At 43.4% G+C, this 20448-nt stretch overlaps 1 protein-coding gene across 4 annotated transcripts in view; it reads right to left on the reverse strand.

Annotated features, from left to right (window-relative positions):
- LOC146831152 (uncharacterized) overlaps positions 1–20210 on the reverse strand; it is a 1851363-nt gene extending 1831153 nt beyond the window's left edge. For 2 of the 4 annotated variants that reach the window (XM_085605391.1, XM_085605392.1), the window contains exon 1: positions 20021–20150. The gene's annotated coding sequence lies outside the window, so the exon portion shown is untranslated. Of the gene's footprint in view, positions 1–20020 lie in introns of all 4 variants that reach the window. The other 2 variants (XM_085605390.1, XM_085605389.1) reach the window with 2 other exon arrangements.
- Between the last annotated feature and the right edge of the window lie 238 nt (positions 20211–20448).

Consider the following 20448-nt stretch of genomic DNA (forward strand, 5'->3'; position numbering starts at 1 on the left):
ATCCACAACACTTTTTTAAACATATACATCAGACTCCTGGGCGACCTCCTCTGACCCATTGTCTTTAGGACATTAGAAGACACCTGAAAAACTGGAAAGTGTTCACCACACAATACGTTTTCCAGTGGAGGTTGGGTATCCAAAGGCACTTTTTTGGGTATTTACATTGATAAAGTGTATGGAAAATTACATACAGACTTATTTGTAAAACATTTTTAGAGCTTCCAATATGATTTGTTTTTCATATATTCGTTTTCATCAGAAACCCATGTTTACACGTTTGCTTTACAGTTTTTTATAAGAGAAACACATTGTAACTACATTACAAGAGAAACTGGGATACTTGAGAAATGTTGATGATATTCAGATGATTGTTTGAACACAGCAAAGTAAAATGTAAATATGGTTAGAAGAGAAGCAGTATGGTGTAAAACATATTGACAATGGAACAAGAGAATTAAATATAAATTACCTCTTGGTAGTCAATTCAAATGGGTCACTGGAAAACACTGGAAGAGTTTACATAGGATAAAAGCTTTTTGATGACACCTTTATTAGAATACTTATGAAAGCACAATCTGAAACATATACTAAAGAGAACGTCTGTTAATGGAATCAGCATCATTTGTATTTTCGCTAGGGTAAAATATGATTCTGTCCTTGTTTCACTTGTACTTGCTGAAATAATGTAATTGAATGATAAACAAGATCACATTCATCAAGAGGAAAACTGATACATTTAGAGGTTTATGTAAAATGCACTACACAGAACGTAATGTAAGCTTAAAAATCACCTTGTGAGGTAGTTTACATTGGTCACAAATTGTGAATATGGTAATTATATACCTGGAAGTCATTACTCCATTTTTAAGTCGTGCCTTGCGCAACGCGCATGCACTGCTCTGTGAGGCTTCTTGTAACTACTCTAAACTACTCTTTGTGGGTCTGACTCCCCCCACGCATTGGGTTGGCATTTGCGTGTGTCATTTTGTAATCGTAGCCTGCAAATGGCTAAAGGTGGGTGCATGTCCCACCTCTTTTGAAAAGGTTCACTCCCACGGCGTGTTGCTGGCGGGAGCAAGCAGCGCTGCACAGGGTGGCAGCTGCAGTGACTCCTTGTCTCCCCTGCACCACTCCCCCTTGTCTCCCTGTGCCCGCCCCCACCACTCCTCTTGAGCTGATTGTCCTTTACTTATGTGCGCCATATGTGTCCTTTCATAAAGCACAGGATTTCTAAAGAGCCAAACACGCTAGCATCACGTCGCTTGAGGCAACGTGAAGGACACGGATGTCCGTAACATGGTCGTCGGCGTCTCATGATGCAAAATGTTGCGCGCATGGGAGCGCAGATGCATCTAAAAAGAAAGCCCCTGGCAAGCGACATGGCATGCATGCTTTAACTCGCAGGCAAGGGATCATTTTCACAAACAAGATCTCCGAGTGAATGGGTCTTTAAATAAACGTAAACACGCGCTGGTGAACTACGCGGGATTGTGCGTGCCGGAGAAATAAACTTTATTCTGCCGGCCCGTATGTTATGCATCACTTCGTCAGCCCCTTCCGTTGTCCATGTTGTTTTTCTTCCCGCCCCCCTCCCGTCGTATTTGTCGTTGTACATTTTCTGTGGGTCTACCCACTGTGTTGTCGATCACAGGCCACGGAGGGCCGGTAGCAAGCAGGTGGTCCACAGGTGCTGCGCACTGCTCAGAGGATACACCGAGTCTGCTACTCTCACCCTCTCCCCTTCACTTGTGGCAGCCCGTGAGGTACCCCACCCGCACGGCACGCCACTGTTTAAATGCTGAACAGAGTCAGCAAAAAGCATTGCAAAGTCAAAAGGTGAGACCTAGTGGCTTTGTCAATGCTTGTTGTCATTGTACCCAAATTTCTGCCTCTCTGGCTTTAGGACGTTGTGCATTTTACCACTGCTAAACAGTGGTAAAGTGACTGTGCTTCCCTCTCCCCTATAAAACATGTGCTGTAAATTGAAACCCCATATTTAGCCTATTTAACTTCCCATAAGTGCAATATAAATGGTGCCTAAATGCAACTAAGGCATGGAAAGTTAAATGTCACATGTGGGCTGCTGTGTGCTGTGTATTTACAGCACTCACATATGTGACGATCATATTTGTCTGTCAAGAGCACCAATGTGCTCTGGCTGGGATGCAGTTCAACTGTCACTGCAGTGATAAACTACATGGAAAAATGAGGTTGCTATGTAGGAAACAACATTTTTATGTATTACTAAGTCACCTATAAAGTGTGCTATTTAAGCCCAAAAGGCAGAATGTCAATAAATAAAAATACAACATACTACATATTGGGGCTAGAGTGCCATCACAGTGAATTAAAAGCACAGCTCTTTCACTGAGTAGAGAGAACTGGGACATGGTGCTGGGGCTTGCCCAGGATTGTCACACCCTTGGACACTTGGCGGGCAGGAAATCTAGGCTCGTCCAGCTGCATTCTTTTTGCTGTGCTGAAAATTGGTTTAGTGGGACCACGCTTCAAATGTATCCAGTGTTGTACAGCTTCCAGCTTTACCCAGTTGAAAAATTTCAACTTCCGTAAAAGTGACAAAGGTAAAACTTTGGACCAGGGTGAGGAGGCAAATCTGTCCAAGCAGTGAAGCACCCTTGATCCCAGGAATTCCTTTTGTCTTCTGCTATGAGCTTTTGATGCCAAAATGAACTGCTTCAGCAGGAGCGTGACGACAATGCATCCGACTTTGAGGGACCCTTGCCGACCACAGCCTTGGATGTTGCGGTGCTGGAAGGTTTCGACTTTTATTTCAGAGACAAAGTCAGAAGGTCGAATTCTGTTTGGCATTTTTATTTTTTCTGCCACTTTTTGCCCTTGAATTAAAAAAATGTGTGTTTCTGTTTCCCTTTGATCTATTTTAATAGTATAGGTGTTTTTTTGCACTACTATTGGGATTGCCTGCTGTTTGCCCCATAGCTATGGGGGGGGGGGCTGGTAAGAGATTCTCCCAGAACTGTGTTTTCACCTAAATAGAGTAGGTTTATTCAGTTGGTAGGGGCACCACCCTCCCAAATAAATAATCAAATTTCTAATAGTGTCAATGAATGTAACTCAAATATTTGCGTGGGACCACAATATCTGGAATGTAAAATCTTTTTTTAGAGTTTAAAACGAAGTGTAAACTGCACATTCAGGTTTTGACATGGTTTATCCAAAATATCAAGGAGGTGATGTGGTGAAAGGCTCTTACAATGAGTAAGTTTGTGAATAGACATTTTGGTGACATAAATCCATAGCTAACTAAATCTATGTCAAGATCGATAGAGTTTTCTGTAGAGAAGGAGAGTGGTAAAGGCAGTTTTTTCATTTCAGAATTATTTTATTCAGCCCTTTTCATAAACAATAAACAATAAAGAGCAAACAAAAAGTAAAAAAGAGTCTAATAATACAAAGGGACCAATCTGAGATATACATTTCTGTAGCGTACAGACCTGGATGCTTGGTAACAGTTGATGAGCACAAGAAAAGCAACATATTATGTCTCGGTGGGCCCTTGAGTGGAATGTTCTGACATATAATAAATGATGGTAAAGGCAGTTTCGAAAGAAATACTTAACCATCACTATGTAGGGATTGTGTCTGTGAGAAAAGGTTGATTGCTAACGGGAAGGGTCCCAAACAGGGTACACTGACTGGGCTTGGCGAATTTAACTGCTTTCTATGTTTTTTAAGTGACAACCTTCTGATATGTATAAAGAGAAAACAATGGTTTTGTTATTGTTTTTTAAGGTTTTGATTAATGCAATTTTTTCCCGCAATGATTTCAGAAAGTGTTAAAAATAAAACACAACACGTCAAGAAGCTTAACATCTGGCTAGCATCTAATGCAAATTAGCAAACAGCCAAGCAAAATACATTTGCCATATCAGCTGACTGGGGATCTAGCTAGAAAATTGGCAATTGGAGCTATTCACCAAAACACATGTAAAATGAATAATTCTAATATATACAGCTACTCTACATAAAAATCAATGCAGTATGACCATGTGACAATATGTTGTAGCTTTCAGCTGAAACTTATTTAATGTGCACATGTTAGGATCTTCCCATCAAGGAAGCGTAGGACTGCCTTGAAGGGAAGACACCATACATATACAGAAAAACAGACTCCATGCTTCTCACAAAATCCCGCTTCTCTTGCCAGGTTTGAATATGAGGTTATGCTTACTTAAATTGCAATGTACAGCACCGGACATCCTGGCTCCTAGGCCTGCTAAGGGTCTTAAAGGTTGTCAACTAATGCAATACTATGTGAGACTTCCAACAAACAGAAAACAACATTCATATTTGGATTAACAATAAACACATGTGATTATAGATCATTGCTAACATTTTTCTTCATGAATCCAATACAACAGGATTTTCACAAAGGGGAAGGAAATTAATTGTCATACACATTGAACTATGAAAGATTTATTCAAAATGTAAGATTTTGTATGAAATGATTATGGACTATAAAATGGCAATAAAAGTGATTTATTCCGAGTTTGCTCACTTGCCAGTGCGATCTTTAATGAGAACGTTTTATCATGTTTAGGTGGAGTTTATGACCCCAAATTAGTGGAAAAATGAGTGCTGTTTACAACCAGACTAGGAACCAAGGGCCATATGTAGAAAGCAAAATTGCGATCGCAAACGCCGAAATTCGCCGAATTTCGGAGTTTGCGATCGCAATTTTGCTAAGTGGAATGTAGGAAGGCAAATCTGCGTGCAAAATAAGGAATCGCTAAATTTGCGATTCCTTATTTTGCAATTGCATTTAAGGAATCGCAAATTTTGCGATTACTTAAATGCAATGTAGGAAGCACCAAAAAAGTGCAATTTGGCCTTAAGGAATCGCAAATTACCACCAACTACAGGTTGGTGGTAATTTGCGATTTCTTTCAAAAATGCATATTTTTGCATTTTTCAAAGTGGAATGTGGTGCACACACATGTCCTTAGGGCATGTATGTGTGCCACATGTGCACCCATGCTCATTTCAGGGGTGCAACAGGGTGTCCTTTTGACACCCTGGCACACTTGAAATTGCATTCTCAATTTGCGATTCTCTAATTGAGAATCGCAAATTGAGAATGTCTTCCCATTCATTCCTATGGGCCTCTAGGCCCATAGGAATGAATGGGGAGGTATTCCTTAATTGCGAATTGCAATTTGCATTTAGCAATTAAGGAATATGTAGGATTCGCAAAATTATTTGCTAATCCTACCTACATTCCGTTTTGCAATTCTCTAATTGCGATTCCCTAAAAATTGCAATTAGAGAATCGCAAAACACGTTCTACCTACATATGGCCCCAAAACACTTCCCACTAGGCCATTTTTCATTAAGGCACTCCCTCTCGATAAATCAATACACAACCATCTAATGGCTAACCATCCTAGTTTTCACTCATTTTGAATGTCTACACGCCGAGACAATGTTACAAAAACAGCATAAGTGTGCAATGTTGGTTCTCTTGCACACTATTGAAACACTTCTATAGGTCACATGACAGAAAACACTCTTCAATCCAAGCTCTACACTGGAGTGGTAAGCCAACATCAACAAATGTAGTTAAATGTAAATTCAACTATAAAACACTATAACACAAGCATTGGTAATGCCAATAGGTCTATCTCACGAATGCACTGTCAAGCCAGACATAAATCCATGTATGCTAATGACTGCCCTCCTCCTATCTGTGCTGCTGCCAGAGAGAAACGCCATTAATTGTCTAGTTATCTAAGACTCTTTAATAGCACTGCAATGGCATGTGTGTGCCCCTGAAAGTTCAAGTTCAGGCAACAGGATAAACAAACAAAATGATCATAGCCGTGTGGAGAGCAGGCTTTTTGTGGAAGCACACAGCTGCTGCCCAATCAAAACATGCACTCGGGTCTCCCAACATTGGGTGGAGCCAAAGCCCCTCTCCTGGTGATACTCACAAAACTGTCAGCCGACAGCTGCACTCTCAAGCCAGACCATAATAACTGCCAAGGCCCCAACTCTTACAACGACATGGAGTCAGTTTTGCACACAATGTAGCCATGTCTGGGGTCACACAAATCCATTTTGAGCAAGGAAAAAAAACACAATGTCTCTATTAGGATGCTGCCTCTTGTTTCTCTCAACCCATGTCTGCTATATCTGTTAATTTAACTGCTACATTAACTTCCCATCTAAGAGTAAACGTTATCCTTCAGGGTTCCCATTAGCTGCCGTTCTGTTTGTCTTCTTTTTGTCATTTACGCTAGTTAGTTTGTACTGAATCAGAAATTAATGCATCAGTTAGCAGGCACTGGCAGTTTCTTGCTCCGGCTCTATGAAGCAAATAATTTATTTTTACTTCACAAAATATTTTCCTTTACGTACATTTAGGGAAGAAAAGAAACATGGGCAGGTAGAATTTGGTTGTTCCTCCTATCGAGACTGTAAAGTAAAGGGAATTGAGGCTCTGAAGACAGAAAAAAAACAACAACAAAACTCAGACACATCTGGCATTTGCACGCCCTCTACGTTTTGAGTAACTGCAATTGGTATGTTTCTAATGCACACCCAGAACCTTGGGCCATAATTAGTGGCCTCTCGAGTAAAATACAAGTCCTTGCTGGGGCAGGCTGCAGTAGGCTGCAGTATCATACACCACCATTACAAAAGACCCCTCGAGTCGCAGACATAAGACCTTGCATTTACATACCTAACTATGAATATTCCTTCACACACGCCCACCACCCGCCACCCCAACCCCCGAAAATCCAAGGATACCGTAACTTAGCACAAAAAACATTGCCAGCAAGTCTGACAAGACCTATCAAACTTTCGAGGGTTATGTTATAGGCCCCTTACATTTGGGAGTTTTCCCCTTATGGAAATTATGCTAGTTATACTAAGAGACATTACCACAGATACTGAGGAACTGGATCACAGCAAAAAAAGGCAAAGCCACAATCTAGCTTCATGACATGATAAAATTCCACTGGCAAGAACCTATTGCTTGCCTGTGATTACCACTCAGAAGGCAATTATCCCTACAGCAGTGGAATTGTGAATTACCGTCAACAGCAGTGTCAGCCGGAATAAAAAAATCCAACAAACAAAAAAACACATTACAGGTGGCTAACTAAAGAATGGCAATGTGATAGTGTATTATTTGAGGCAAAATGGAGAGAGTGAGTGAGTGAGTGAGTGAGTGAGTGAGTGAGTGAGTGAGCGAGCGAGCGTGTGTGTGTGAGTGAGTGAGTGAGTGAGTGAGTGAGTGAGTGAGTGAGGAATCCTCTCTCAGTCGAAAGAAGGAAGGGACACAGCGGGGTTCGTTTGGACATTTAATTAAAGAAAAGTCGGCATGACCGGTTTCGGCGTCAAGCCTTTTTCAAGTGCCGCAGTTCGTTAAAGGTGTTTCCGTCAGGTTGATATCGAGCTCCTCCCATGCAGTGATGAAAGGTCCAGCTGCAGCGCATTAATGTGCCATTGTCACAGCAGTCTCTGCCACGGACTGCTGATACCATCGTGCACCTTGTTGGTATCCAATGTGCCGCAGAGGAAAGTGACCCACGAAAATACTGGAAATAAATGTCCTGTAGATATCACAGCCCATGCAGGAAGGGTCCCCTATATATATATATATATGTATACACACACACAAGGGCAGCGACCCTATAACAAGCTTTTCAGTAAGAAGAGCCAATGTTTTCATTCAAATCACCTGGCAAATATTGTTTTCTCTGAACTATTCGCGATCATAATTCTCATTTAGGATTTCTCCAATTCTCCAGTTTCTTAAATGAGTCTTCACTTCTTCTAGGGACTAATCCCCATATTCCTGACCAGCTCCTGGCACAAAACCTACATTACTTTGAACTATATACAAATTGACCAGATAAGACTAGGACCAACATTAGGTTATCAGACTACAATTCCAGCAACCAACCATTTCTTGGCCAATCTTCAATGTCTCTATTTTATGCAGTTGTTAAGAGACCTAGCCAACCATGCCAACAAGCACATATGGTCAATGTGATTACTTAGGGAGACCCAAATCTTCTCTAATTGCATAAGTGAGCTGAGACAGCCACCAGTGAGATAACTATCAAGATGTGCTGCAGAAAGATGAGATGAGCAAATATTTATCTCGAGATTGAGATCACAGAAACTACTTTTAAATACCAAAATCAACTCAAGAAGCAGCGCACTCTTTCACGCCGCGTGGTGTAGTTCGGGCAGAGTTTTCAGTGCAGAACGAGCTCCCAGCACTAAAATCCACGCAAACAGTGCAATGTGCCTCATTCCCCCAGTTTGCGGAACTCTGCCGAATCTCAACGAGTTTCCATGGAATTCCACTTAGTGAAACTCCGTGAGTTCCGCCCATCCATGTAGGATAACCAAAATAGACTACCTCGGGGAAACCAGGAGACCCAAAAATGTCTACATGGCAAAATTCCTATCCGAGTCTATGATCAAATCACAAAAGGTATATATCTTTTATTACAAGCAAGCAAACCTTGAAGACCTGAAGAGCAATTCATGTGCGAAATCTGATAGAATTCTTTAAATCCACAATTGCCAAAATAAGTGAGTCCATCTGCAACACACCAGATCCTTTTTTGAATCATTCTACAACACACACTTTAATGCTACTTGCACTCACTATCAAAGCCCTTGAAACAGAACAGATTATTTAAATGCCCCCCTCTCATACAGATCAGGGCTCAGTTGTGTGCCTTTCTCCGTCACTTGATCTAGTAAGTGAGCGAGTGCTATGAATGCAACCCTCATATCAGAAATCCTTCTGGATCCTCTAAAACCTGTGATTATCATCCAACTTCTCCCCAAAAAAAATGCAAACCAAACTTTCCTATCTAAATATAGACCCATATCTTTCTTTTGTTAGCAAGATCTTGGAAAAGGTGACAAGACAGCTCTAAGAACATGCAGAGCTAAACCATCTCTTCTACGTCAATCTCCTTACTCTATCCATGGCACAACACATTGTTGAATGCATGATTTTGCTAGGCAGGGTAGGAACATGGACAGGAAGAGCAGTTGCTGCCCTATTTTGGATCAATCTTTTCTCTCAAACCGGAGCCGAATGCTCAGGATCGGAACAGCTAAATCATCCACTTACCTGGTACTGTGTAGCGTTATCCAAGGCTCCTCCCTTTTCCTGCTTCTTATTCAATTTCTATATATACCCCTGTGGAGATCTTCTCAGGTTTAGTGGCTCTGCGCACTTTCTCACTGCTGTCACGTGTTAAAGATCAAGTGATCCTATTGGAAATTGTATTATGGATTAGTGTTTCCATGATTGCCATATTTGATTTACTGGTAAGTCCCTAGTAAAGTGCACTGGGAGTGCTAGAGTTTGCAAATCAAATGCTACTAGTGGGCTTGCAGCACTGATTGTGCCATCCACAGAAGTAGCCATGTAAAGGTATCTCAGACCCACCACTGCAGTGTCTGCACACAGTTTTTACTGCCATGTCGACTTGGCAAGTGCACCCACTTGACAATCCCTAACCTTCAGTTTTATTACAGGCCAGTCATCCCTAAGGTAGACCCAAGGTACCCCTATGGATAGGGTGCAGTGTATTTGAAAGGTAGGACATGTATTGGTGTGTGTGACATGTCCTGATAGTGAAATACAGTATATTTATTTTTTCTTATATCTTCCTATTGGGACAAGATTGAGAAATTATGTTTAGTTTGCCTGAACTCAGAATGTAGAAACAAATCTATTAGTAAAGATGATTTTTCTGTTCTGTGTTTGTAAATATCATTTTTAGAAAGTAGGTATTTTCTTGCTTAGCCATCCTGTGTGCCTCTGTTGGGTTGGTGATTGACTGTCTGGCTTTGGAGTGACATGGGCTGGGGATGTGTATTCTCTTGAGACAGCCACTGGGGGAGGGTCGAGGTGTGTCCTGCCTCTCCTGGATGAGGCAGGGCTGGGCTGAATAGACCTGGGCCGCATTTAGAGTAGTGGCAGGAGATTTCCTTGCACCTGAATGTGCCTGATCTGCCTTGGACAATGCTGTCTCCACCTCCTGCCGGGAAGCTGGGCCAGAGAGGACCAAACTGGTTTGGACTGAGCACAGACACTCTCTGACCAAGAGAACAAACAGAAATACAGTATACATTTAGAGGCCCAGACCGCAGAACTTTAGAACTCGCTTGGATCAAGGAACCTGCCAAGAAGAAGAGCTGGAAGAACAGCCAGGAGGAGTACTGCCCCTTTCTTGTGTTGCTTTGCTGAGTTGGCTTGCGTTTGCTGCTTTAGCCTTGGGCAGTAAAAGGACTGGACCAAACTTTCTTCACTTGTTGCTGAGTATCTCCAAGGCCTTGTGATAGAGCTTGCCACCTGTTCAAGAAGTTTCAGGGACAGTGAAGTCTTCACTTTCCTCTGGGTACCGCGGGTCTCCGTTGCCACAGAGGGAGACTGCAATCGGACGCCGCCAGTTCCATGACCCAAAGGCACCGCAGAGGGCACTGCAGAAGTCACCGCCATACTTTGCACAGCAACCCAGGTCTCGCTGCCAACCTCCACCACCACCAAGTCGCTGCTTGCACCGCGACCTGTGGGCACCGCACTCTGCACCACCTCGCTTCACTCCGCCACTCTGGTCTCACCTTTGACGCCATTGCCAGCTGACATCGCCGCCATGGTCTGCACCGTGGTCTGGGGGCACTGCTCGTAAGTTACACTCAGCACCGCCCCGTCCCACACCATAGCCGCAGTCCACCAACGCCAGCTCCATCGACCGCCGATCCACGACCTCCACCGAAGCTTGCACTGTGACCGTCAGCACCGCAGAAAGTACCGCCGCACTTCGCACCGCAACCCTGGTCTCACCGACCATGACGACCACTGCTGCCACCGAGCCGCTGCTTGCACCGTGATCTGTAAGCACCACACTCCGCACCGCTTCACACCACAGCCTTGACAACCGCCGCTGCCAGAGTACACCACAGCGGTCGCCCGGCATAAAAATGGTACTGTTTACAAGTCTTCTGACAGCGATGCCGGTCCGCACCGATGCGGTTGACCGACCCTGGTGGATTTGGCTATTTCCAGCACCGCAGTAGCACCGAACGGAGCTACCGCATTCAAGAAACTGCATTTTTAAGGTTATTCTTGCAAAGTGCATATTTTTGATTGCTGTATGTTGGTCTTTTATCATTTTTGGTCTTGTTTGCACAGATAAATATTGGTTATTTTTCTAAATCTGGTGTGGTGTAATTTTGTAGTGTTTTCACTGTATTACTGTTGGTTATGTGCAAATGCTTTACACACTGCCTCTGAGATAAGCCTGACTGCTCATGCCAAGCTACCAAGTGGGGGAGCAGAGGTTATTTCAGAAATGTATCCCCCTTATCCTGACTAGAAGAAAGGGTCCTTATTTGGACAAAGGTGCAAACCATTGACAACTAGAGACCCCCATTTCTAACAGCAGATGATACCGATATACACTTCCTGCTAGGCAACAAACCAAACAAAAACATTGATATTGGAAGAACTTCCCTAGAGCCCAGATAAGGGGAGACAATCAGAAAGTTCTTACAGTGTCTACTAGTTTGCCCTTAATACAAACTGATGACAATGGTGACAGTATCAAATGTGCAAAGGGGAAAACTAGTGAACACCAGGCAGTGGCAGGTACCCCATGACAATTCCAAGAATGTTTATTCCTCCCCAGCAACTATTCAGGTTGCTAGCCTGGAAGAATCAGGTAGGCCCTTGGACCTAGAGAAGAGCAGCTCAGTATCAAACATTGGTTTTCCCTTGATGAGCAGCAAGAGTGTTTAACCCCCTCACACCAGGTCTCTATATGCCCTTCTTTCCCCAAGGTGACAGCCAGCAGCGACTAACAGTCACAATGGGAGATGGACTTCCTTATCTAATTATGTTAATGTTAAGTTCAGCGCACTCACACTGATTTCGATTAATCTTGGGGCATAGGACAGAAAGAGTCAGTCAGGATTGACTACCATGTCTTTTTTTCTGTCCATAATTCTCCCTTGGTGAGCCATAACCTGAATACAGGTCTCCCACGGACATGCTGCTCAGATTGATTTACAACCTGCCCAGGGAACTACAGTGGTTAGCAACTGAGTTCCAACGTCTCTGCTTGCACTGGACTTCAGGCCGCCTCTCTACAGATCTGTTGCCCGATTTCCTGATCCTCACTTGTTTTTATTCTCATTTAGTCCATATATTGATCTTTTCTCAAATATCTCTTTATTCAAATAGAATCCAGGTGCACAGTCAACACATGATTTGAGGGGCATACCCTCTTCCGCAAAGCTTATGCTTTGAAAATTACATTATTTGATAAAGCTTCAAATTTGTAATTTCATGATAGACGAATAATCAGTAATTCTTGCATTGCTCCACAGTGGTATCAGCAACTGGAACCTCTCTACCATTACCTAAAGATGGCTTCTATTATGGATAATTTGTCTATAGTTTTGGCTGTGCTCCGGGATTTACTTTGAAAAAATATATATTTGAAAAACATACAAAAATGAACCATTGTAGATTTATGACAAGCAAAACAAGTGAAGGAATGAAATAGACATGATTTGAAGGTGTACCTCTATTTTCGTTTCTATTAATTGTATTAAAAGATTTTCCATAAGATACTGAGTGGTAAACAAGAAGCCAGAAAGGCGTATACTACATATAACAAGTTTGCCAGTGGCTAATAATGACACCTAATCAACAAAAACTGTAGATTCACCTCATATGAGATTAAAACATACCATTAAATGATTGAACAAGCAAATCTAAATACTAAGATTAGTTGTAAAACTAAAGTGTGCAGGTGATCAAGTAGCATATTACTGAGTACAATGCACAGTTATAATACCCGCTCCAAGGACTAGATAGCAGACAAAGGAGGTAGGAAAGAAGAGGGAAGGTGTACCTCCTTTTGATGAATTTCATTTATTACTAAACTAGTGGGGCTGGTTTGGAGCGGAAGGCCCCGGCTATAGATCCCTAACCCCAACTCTTTCTTATTAAGATCTCCAGACAATATAGAATATCAGGGAGAAGTAAACATCATTTGGAAAGTTTTTGTCCCTGCACCCGCTCCCTAATTTGCTAACACTAGGGTACCAAGGTCAAGGTGAGAACTTTGACAGATGTTGCAGAGTCTCAGGAAACTGGAACTTTTTGGGGGACAAAGGCTCTCAGCCACAAAGGCAAATGCCTCCCAGAAACCTCCACACCACCAGATACTCATAGCGGCACATTTCATAATTGACATTTTTATACAACAGAGGTGTGTCAAAGTACAAGATTTTTCACTCATGGCTTTATCATATTTCTCGTGAAAAAATACTCAAAATTCTTTGTGATTGGGCTTCTGGGTGAAATGTTATATTGCATACTGCCATTTTCACCATTTTGCACACAAGTGTAATTTGTCATACCTATCCTTTGAAAAATTCAAGTCTCCCACTAGGAAATGACATGCATGTTATGCTCCTGCACAGAATAAACTGATATACAAATTACCGACAATACAGTTTTAGGACTACTGGTGAGAATAGGCGTGAAAATAAAAATATATTTCATTACTTGAGAGATGAATGTTGCCCCAAATTACAAATTGAGAGCCAAATCTATGCTTCAGTACAGGAGTAGCGAATGGAGGAAACTCTTGAGACCGACCTGAAGGCTACTAACCAGGAAATATACAACACAACAGTAACTTAATAAAAATGTAATGCATCTTGTTAGACCTGTTATCCTTAGGGTGGTCTTCCCCCAAACGTTTTGCCTGCTTACCTCCTCATTTTGCTGTATCTTTTTGTTGGAATTAGGACTCTAAGCACTTTACTACTGCTGACAAGTGCTAAAGTGCATAGACTTCTCCCCTAAATATGGTAACATTGGTGTATACAAAATTGACCTAATTAGTTTACTTGTAAATCCCTTGTAAAGGGGTATACCATATACCCAAGGTCTGTAAATTAAATGATACTCTTGGGCCTACAGCACTGGTTGTGCCACTCACACAAGTAGCCGTTTAAAACTACTATCTCATGGCTGCCACTGCCAGGCCTGTGTGTGAAATTTACCACCACTTTGACTTGACTTTTAAAACCACTTGCCAAGCTGTAAACTCCCTTTTAATTGCACATAAGTCACCCTAAGGTAGGCCCTATGGCTGGGTGCTGTGTAGGCCATGTACTTTTAGGCCATGTACTTTAAAGTTTTACATGTCGTGGTAGTGACAAGCAGCTATATTCGTTTTTCACTACTGTGTGGCCTACTACTCCTCTCATAGGCTAGCATTGTGAATTCCTTAAAACACTTTTAAGCTGTAATTGCTGACCAGAAAGGAGTAGATGCATCCTGTTTTATATCTTTGGAATGGTAATGAGAAATCCTCTTTACTGGTAAAGTTGGATTTAACATCAATAAAAATTGAGCAGCCACGTTTCGCATTCTAGCGGACAGCCAACCTATGGGACCAACTGGTACAGGCGCGGCCACAACAGAATAAAACGCAGGTTAATACACTGTGGAATCTACCTCCTGTATCGGGACACTACCCCTGCAGTTCTTGTACTTCTTGTCCCACGACTAAACACACCAAAACTCTCCAGAACTAAGATTTCTCATGGGAAAAACGCTCACACACAAACTGTAACACAAAGAACTGTGTGTACATCATCACATGCCATGCCAACTGAGGTACGTTGGCATGACCACGAGACCAATCAAGCTCAGGATCAGTGAACATAGGAGTAAGATCCGATGTGGCTGCACAGCGACCAAGATGACGAACCATTTCATTGAAGCAGGTCACCGCAGGTTAATACACTGTGGAATCTACCCCCTGTGTCGGTACACTACCCGTGTGGTTCTTGTACTTCTTGTCCCATGACTAAACACACCAAAACTCTCCAGATCGAAGATTTCTCATAGGAACAACACACAAACTGCAACACAAAGAACTGTGTGTACATCATCACATGCCCATGCCAACTGAGTTACGTTGGCATGACCACGAGACCAATCAGGATCAGTGAACATAGAAGTAAGATCCGATGTGGCCGCACAGCGACCAAGATGACAAACCATTTCATTGAAGCAGGTCACTCATGCAACGAGATGGAATGGACCATCCTGGAAGCTAACCAAGTATGGAGTAACGCCGCACTACTGAGACAGCAGTAGGTTCATCGCTTACGTACCCACATTAGCAGTCTCAATGATGAGATACCGTGGGTTGAACTATGAACCCAACCTAACATGCCCTTATCAATGTCAGCATCAACCAACACCCTCTCACCCTACGCAGGGGGTGGAGTGCCATGGATACCCCTACACCTAGTGTGAGCAGCATCTATATATTCTTCTACACATTTAGTAATGCCACATATCTTGCCCCACACATGCATTACCTGTAGATACACTGAACCCCTGGCTCAAACAATACACTCTTCAAAGCTAATGGGGGTCTGGTGGGTGGGAGATGCACACCTTATACCGCACCCCTTGTAGGAATCCCAACCGACTCTTGGACTACTTGGACGTTGTTCCCTGGCGCTGAGCCGTCTTACACACTACCATACAATTTAATATATGTTACTGAGGGCGCTGATCCCGACCCTCCTCGTTTGGCCACCACTTGTCATGTCAGGCTAGGACAAAACGTAAGGAAAGCAGGCGCAATAATTTAACGCGCATGCGCAGTCACTACAATAACTTTGCATGCGCAGTCAGTCTTACTACTCCCCCACACATGTGCACTCGTAGCAGCAATGATGATGAACCCGGAAGAGGGCACCGCCCGCACTGCCGCACAGAGCCATATAACAAGACCCACCTCACTTTGCCTACAACATACGCAGGTGCCAGGCCCGGAAGGTGCTAAGATGCACCTTTTCTTCTGTAAAACCGTGAGTATACATTGGTGGACTATGTCCTCACTACCACTGCTTAGCTGGTTCATCAGTGTGTGCAACGGCCATTCTTACTCGCTCCTTTATCCTTTTCTCTCCCCCCCACCAGCCCGTGACGACATGGGTATACTGGCGCCCCAGTCCATGGAGTAATTCTCCATTAGACGCAAGGTGAGGTTCGGGGACATTTACCCTTGTTGCTTGTGAGTGTAAAATACTTATTTACTGAGTCGAAAACGCTCCAGTGGTGCAACCGGAAAGTGTACGACAGCCCTTTCAGGGTGGGATAGGTTGTGTGCATGTGTTACGGCCTCACTAACTCACAGACATACACCGCATCATACTGCCCACTCTGGGTAGCGGCTACTGTGACACACTTCGCCTTGAGAAACCAATGTGGACTTCTCAGTTTTACCATGTGTACTTCAAAGATGGTGCAACCCGGGTAGTGGGGCATTCCAGAACACCCATGAGCTCGCCCCCTTTGGCCGCAACCTGCAGGTTGCACAATGGGTATACTCGGACTGCCCTCCCCGGAGATCCACCCCTCGCTGAAACCAGCACCGGTGACATGTTCCCTGTACATAAAACAGATAGCGCATGACGCTTTCATAAACAGACATACGCCAATTATCTATGACTAACAAGCGCTTTGTGTCTTTTTGTATTCCTTTATTTTCTCTCCTTATCTAGGTCGTTTCTAAGGGGTGAATCAATGACTGAGTTGTAGCTTAGCTGTAGTTTTACACAGTGCAAGCCCGCCTATTTCACACAGAGGGCTAATATCCCCTCTTCACTTGCACTGAGCACTGCACTATTTATTACTGGTCCTGAGGAAGTGCCAAGGATCGTTCTGACAGTCTGGGCGTGAAACATGTCGACCTGACCATTTCAGTTACCGAGAGCACATTACAGCCCAGAGACGTAACGCACAACCTTCTGGTTTTTTAGCATGGCAAAGGGACCAACACAGTAATAATCCTTTCCCCATTCGGTATCCTTTAGCCATTTTTAACTCTCTCTCACACACACACTCATTGCGCATATAGGACCCACTCCCCCAACACACCCGCATTCACCAAACGGCTGTTCTCTTAAAAGATCTCTGCCAAAGTGACCCTTCGGGGGACCGGTTGGGCATTGCAGCGCCGGCCCAACGAGGAGCAAACGCCCGATGATGAAGCATGACATCCCTCGGGGAGTGTGAGGGCAACAAGAGACAAATTGTGTTCTCCCCCTTATACAGTGGATCCTAGACCTAGCCCTATCCTCTTTCAGCTCTAACACGTTTCTCTCTTCTCCTGTTTGTGTGAGGGTGACCCGCCAGCACCTACACCTATGGAACAGTGACCCCCTTTTTGGTCTAACGCTTTATGACTCTAAGCACTATTATTTGATTTAATCTTTAACAATGCATAACTCCGGTTCTACTTATTGCTTGTACAGAGAGCATACTCTGACAACCAGAAACCCCAGTTCTAACATGCCTCTATCGGAGATGCAGCCATTGTGAGGGGTGGGAAATAGCCTGTGTAGGACTGACAATGCAATTAAACTCAACAAACACTTGCATTTTGTTAAGACCACTTATGCCTAAAGTTTGTAAGGATATGGATGTTTATGTATTAAACATATACAGTAGTGAATCTACTGAGACACTACAGTCTATAGCAAGATATATCAGAATAGAACAACTTAAACAAGTGACATATATAAAACTTATGAATCATAAACATACAAACCCCTCTTATCAAACCTAATCAAACTATTATTAATTTTAAAAAATGTACAATTCTAGGCCCAATTCTACACGGATGTTGGAAGCTGGCCTAAATGTGGTGGGGGTGGCTGCATCTATGGTACGTTTACCCATCAGAGCAGCTATCAAAAGGGTCTTAAAAGTGATGGGGACAACCTCTTTGCTAAAATAGCAATTACACATTTTAAATAAGGTCAGGAATGATGGCCCTTCTAATAAGTAACTAAGCAGAGGTGACATTATGGGTCTGGAAAAAAACAGGCACACAGTTTTGGAGACGAGATGTACTATTGGCAAAAAGGATAAAACATGAAAAGTAGCCAAGAGTAGTGTTGCTTCCTAAATCCGTAACAATGTCATCAGTTCTACCTAACTTAAGGCCCGACTCACACTTATGACTCGTAAAGTTACGAGTGCGGAGTCCCCGCACTTGAGGGCCGACTCTCCGCACTCGGGCAGAATTTCGGCAACTGCAGTGCTCAGGGCGGAATCTTCCGCCCTGAGTCCAGAAACTCCGCACTCATAACTTTAAAAGTCCCTTTGTGAATCAGGCCCTTAGTAGGCAAGAGGGAAGCAAATGATACTTATAGTAGTACTAAGCAGAATTATCAACAGAAAAAAGAGCTGCAATTTGACTGCATATTTCTTGAAACAGTAAGATAGGGGTTTGAAGAGTGTTTTGGAACAAATGTGTCTGAAACACAAAACTATGTAAATTCCCTTTTTTTTAAATACACTTCTTATGTAACTGTTAGTCACCATTTGATGCCTTTCATCAATCTATTGGAGGACCTAAATTTCTCTTTAGTTATTGGTGGACCTGGCCTCACTTCAGTCTAAACATGGGTGTGGGTTGTGTTACCTTAAATGATTTTCTTTACAGCCCAGCATTTGACTTACCTTACTGGAGACATCATGGTGAGTTTACTATGATTCAGTAAACAATAATATGGGTAAACAGCAAAGCTTGGGCCGATTCCCACAGCCGCATTCAAAATTTGTAAATATATGCGCTGCCGATTTCCTCCTAAATTTTGAGTAGATTTCTCAGTTTTCGGGGATTTCTAAAAATCACTCGGAGTAACCATGTAAATGTATTCAAGACACAGATTAACGTGAATTCCTGAAGCCACACATTTACTTCTGTGGATTGTCTTGAAAAACGTAAGTCACAAGAGTGAATGTGGCTGAAATGTGTTAAAAACTCGTGGATTTTCTGTGTAAGTAAACTCTATATTCAGACTTAAATCTCTGCAGAGTTTGGTTTGGAGTCGGGATCTGGGAATTACAGGAACAGGTGGAATTTGTGCACCGAGTGAACTTAGTATGCATAAAGCTTTGTGATTCAGCCAATTTAAAGCATTACAGGCTTCTAAGTGTGTGTGTGTAAACGTCATCCTAACTTAATGACAGCAAACATTTTAAATCAGTCACCGTTTGTACATGCGACAGTCCACTCAAAAATACTTGTTGCATATTTCACTGCCACTGCATTTTTTCACAGTCGTGTTCTATGTATTCCACATTGGCCTGGCTTCTAGGCAGACAGATTCCTAGTTCCGCAGTCTAAATTAATTCGTTAAAACCCGGATGTATTCATTTTTTTTTACTTTTGGCCCTGCAGGTCATCTGAAAGAGGGTAGGTACCTTGTATGACGATCACAGCTAGTGAAGTGCATGCCTAGAATCCAGGCCAGGAGCCTCATATCGGTTACGAGATCTCTATTGACTTCTTTAGAAACAGAAATTTAATTTGAACTCCCCTAGTAACATAAAAAGCACAATGTTTGAAGCATGAAGACTACACAGCTCTACGTGTCAATGCTCCTGCTGATGGGTGCAACTTGCAGAACAGGGATTGTAGACTAGCAGTCACACTCAGCCTTTCAGTCTTCCCATGTCGATAAAATGAACACAAGTACACCAGTAACTCCTGAAAATACGACACGGCTGTGTGAGCAAGCAGCATGCGTGTTCATAGCAGCCAAAAAGTCCCCTGCCAGTATCGGGCACCGTCAGTTTGTCCTGTTTTTTTTATAAAAGCTCTTACATACTCTCATTTGTAAACTAATGTTAGCAAAGCTAAGGCGGATAGTAGGAATCCCAGAATGCAAAGTACTCTCGGCTAAAAACTCAGGACTGGATCTGGGTATCACTCACAAGACTTGGGGCCGACAGGTAGCAAGCAGCCGCCTTCATTCATGTCCCCTGTCGCCCTCTCAGAGCACCAGTTGCAGACTTTCTATGCAGGCACCTGTTACTCGCAGAAGCCGCCCGTTACAAAGTATCTTCCTCCCATTCCCCCCTGCACCGCCGTCTCACCTCCTGGGAAGTGTGGGGATACTGAACTGCTGTCCTTTTACTCCGCCGCAACAGGGCAGGTGTCTACAGTCGGGAAGCAGCAGCCCCCCGCGGGAATAAATCCGGGCACCTTCCTGTCCCCAGGTCTGCGGCGGCTGCAGGGAGGCTCGCGCCCGCGTCACTTCCTCGGTAATCTCCAAGCCGCGAAGAGTTCACAAAGAGGCGCGAAGGAGGAGGCGTCGGGCGGGTGGGGGGTGGGATGCCGCTCTGCCCAGCTGGACCAGGCCACGGGAGCCGGCTAAACCACCAGTGCTAAGACGAAGCTTGCCAATGCCTTGAACAGCGTGAGCCCCCAGTTAACTCACTTAACAACGAACGGCACTTAGCCTGTTTCACTCGGTCTTAGCATTTTAACATCGGTGTCACCCCGTGGGGCACCCAGGGATTAG

This window comes from Triturus cristatus, chromosome 5_1 (genome assembly GCF_964204655.1).
Source record: "Triturus cristatus chromosome 5_1, aTriCri1.1, whole genome shotgun sequence".
Lineage (NCBI taxonomy): Eukaryota > Metazoa > Chordata > Amphibia > Caudata > Salamandridae > Triturus > Triturus cristatus.